Source organism: Frankliniella occidentalis, unplaced genomic scaffold (assembly GCF_000697945.3).
Source record: "Frankliniella occidentalis isolate FOCC.00 unplaced genomic scaffold, Focc_3.1 Scaffold121, whole genome shotgun sequence".
In the NCBI taxonomy this organism is placed as follows: Eukaryota; Metazoa; Arthropoda; class Insecta; order Thysanoptera; family Thripidae; genus Frankliniella; species Frankliniella occidentalis.
In genome coordinates, this window is record NW_026267249.1 from 201,403 (window position 1) to 204,943 (window position 3,541).

The 3,541-nt window shown below is 40.9% G+C and overlaps 1 protein-coding gene across 3 annotated transcripts in view; it reads left to right on the forward strand.

The window, feature by feature from the left end:
• Window positions 1–3,541, forward strand: part of LOC127750011 (uncharacterized) — a 201,021-nt gene that overhangs the window by 51,639 nt on the left and 145,841 nt on the right. The window lies entirely within an intron of this gene.

Genomic DNA, 3,541 nt, shown 5'->3' on the forward strand with positions numbered 1-3,541 from the left:
TGACATTCTTACGCACATCAATAGATGTACCAAGACTGCAATAACAACCACACTCCTTTTCTTCCTTATTCTTCTAGATGCGCAATCCCGCATCCAAAACCCAATCATCATCATTTTCATTCTCAGCATTCGGACCATCTCTGACAAAAATCTCAAAACTCTCAGTTTGTTCATGTTCATCTGTGGTTTCGTTATCAACATCATTTTTAAAAGTATCATCATTTGTTTTTTCCTCCTCACTCTCACTTTCATCCTCGGTCTTAGGTTCTTTAACATTGTGCTCTAAATTCTTAATAATCTTATTTTTAAAAGGAAAAACATTCTTAAAAACTCTACACAGCTTCTAGCATTAACAATAGAAGAACTGGGATTTTCGTATACCTAGAAGGACCGGAGGGGTCATTCTGACTCCACAACGATTTTTGGCCGTTTTTATGGCTTCAAGGTTGCCGTTTTATCGCACATGATTATAAAGTTTTGTGTGTTTAAAGGTACTTGATACCATGACGTGACATTGGTTAGGTTTAAAGTGCGTTTAGGTAGGCAACCCGCGCGGCATAAAACCATTTTTTTTGCAAGCTTACAGCTATTTCTGTTAACTGTTCGCACCATTTAAGACTTTTTTAAACTTCAAAATTAATATCCGACTTAGTACACATTTATAAGTACGTGATCTTGAGAACCCATGAGTACTCTAAAAGCGGGAGTGTGATTCACACAAAAACATTTTATTTTTTTACCAATTTGGCACTGACAACAATGTGCGTGGCAGTTTTTGCATTCGCAAAACTATCCGTACTTCGTGCTAGACGCCCCCCTTTGCCATCAGAACATGAGGCCGGTGACGCAACTACTACTAAATCTTTGGATGTGTTGTAATTTAGAAACGTGGTTTTGTGACGTGCGTGTTGCCTACCTTTCCCGAATGAAGGAGTTAGAAAGTGTCACATGGCCGACCAAAAGTCATGAGCCATCGTACATAACAAATACGGTCAGCTTTATGATGGAAAAGTAAGTCCTCGTCAGTTTACACTAATAAAATCTCGAGGTACTCGGTCCTTCTAGGCATAAGTAGTAATATCTTCGAAAGTTTTTGTCGCAGAGACCTCCTATTTTGCGCCCAAGCGTCTTTCGGTAGTACATGAAAAGTCGGAAAGTGATAAATCGCTCAAAAAAATAATTTGTTGTTCCTTTGGCAATTAAAAAACAATGGGGGACATTTTGACTCGCCAAATGAACTATCAATTTTTTTTTTCTACCGACCCGCCACTCTTTGTCTTTTCATGGGTCACCAAAATACGCTTCGACACGAAAAATCAGGCATGTGCGTCAAGATATTATAACATATACCTCGCTCTACCGAAGGGGTCATTTTGACCCCTGTATTAGTTTTCGAGGGCTCTGATGGTTTTAACGAGCGGTTTTCAACTTAAACCTTGCCATTGTTGTTGGTAAGTAAGGGAGCGGGGTACCATGAACATGGGGCACGATGAGCATTTTGAATTTACGCGCCAATGATGTCACCGCCCGCCACCAACCTGTAAGACGTTGATAGGGGGTGTTCCAGCGGATGTTTTTATCGAGAGCGCGAAGTTGCACGGTGCGTAAGACGAGAAAGGGAGAGGTTTATAAATTTAAAGAGAGCAATTTAGGTAAATCGAGCATAAAATTATTCGGGATATTTTTTTTTTAAATTAGAGCCGAATGCTGAGTCCGACAGTACAAGCGACGTTTTCCCTGCCTTCTGTAACCTTTTTACTTTGAAATACGACTGGACGCGATTTTTTAGAACACCTGAGGTTAACTCAGGTCTCTCTAGACGAAAAAGTTGTCTTTTGGGGCACGATGAGCAGTTTTTTTCGCGGTACCATGATCATGCAAACGTCAAAACTTTTTATGTTCAAATCGAAATCTGGTTCGTGATTTGGACTCAGCTCATTGAAAGGAAACGAAAGTGTCTTATTCGCCGAGACGATCGGAGACAAAATTCTAGAGTTATTGACGTTCAAAGTGACACTAAGTTATTTTTGGCACTTATTGTCACTTTGAACGTCAATAACGCTGACATTTTGCCTCCGATCGTCTCGGCGTGTAAGACACTTTCGTTTTCTTTCGACGAGCTGAATCCAAATCACTAGCCAGATTTTGATTTTAACATAATTAGGTTTTGACGTTTGCGGCTGTGAGCTCACACGTTTCCTAGGCGCAGTCTGGAAAAGGACCGCTTCCCACAGGATTCCCTGGCAATGACATTGTCATAAATCCCTTCGCTGGGTTTCCAAGATTTTTTTTTCGGATTTTTTGGGTGTCTTTCTAGGACACAAATATGCATGCTCATCGTCCCCCAACTAATGATCATGGTACCCCATAGGTGGGGTACCATGAACATAATGCAGGGTCCCAATATTTTATCTCCAGCTCAGAAATGGTTTGATTGAGAGCAATTATTTCCTAAGCATGTTGTATCTAAGAGACATAGCTCCCACCTGAGCCAATGATCCAGATGCCATCTACCACTATTGGGGAGAAAAGGCCTAAAACCAAAATAGTGATCTCGGTACCCCGCTCTCCCTTATTGACTTCCGCTTGGTCGTGTGACAATTTTAAACATCTATCAGCATAGGTAGGCAACCCGTAAAATCATGCTTCCCTTACACAATACTTATGAGGCATTCGCAACGGTTCTGTCAGCCTGAAAACGCGTTCCATGGTCGAACAGAAGTTAAAAGTGGTTATAAATGGTCTATTACGACTGTTATTGCATTATATTTGTATACTGTTTTATTCGCAGAACCAAAGTTTCAGAACTACTTACCGTTATTTGCGGTGTTTGCGGTTGTCGGTCAGACTGAAATAAACACAGGTTATGCTAAAATGTTAAGAATTATTGTATTTCATAGTAATCCTATGCAATTTACCCGAAACAAAACGAAAAATTGCGAAAAGATTTGTAAAACTTCTGAAAAATTACATTTCGTACTGTGCGGGTTGCCCACCTACCCCCACACAAGGGACCCCGTAGGTCCAAAAATTGCATCAAGTGTCAAAAACAATCGAAAATAAGAAGTTGTGTACCCAAAACCGCAGTCTTGTTACAGCTAAAACGGCGGAATAGTACCTAAGGGTCAAAATGACCCCTCCGGTAGATCGAGGCATACGAAAATCCCGGTAGTTCTAGTGTTAACATTTTTTCTACTCAAACTATACACCTTGTTACTATCCTTCGTATCCTTAGAAAATCCTACTATTAAATAATCCTCAGTCTTGTGGTCAAGTTTATCTCTTTTCTCACTAACTGCCTTGGCCAAACACCCAAAGGGGTGGTTCTAAGTAAACGGGCCATTTACTTTCCGCGGATTCTTTTCCACAAGTGTGGATGCACTGGAAATCCAAGTGTACGAATGTCGCTCACCTGCAGGTGAGCAAAAAACATTCACTCACTTGCAGGTGAGCGAATAGCATTCGCTCACTTGCAAGTGAGCGAAGAACTATTCGCACACCTACAAGTGAGCGAACAACTATTCGCTCACTTGGAAGTGAG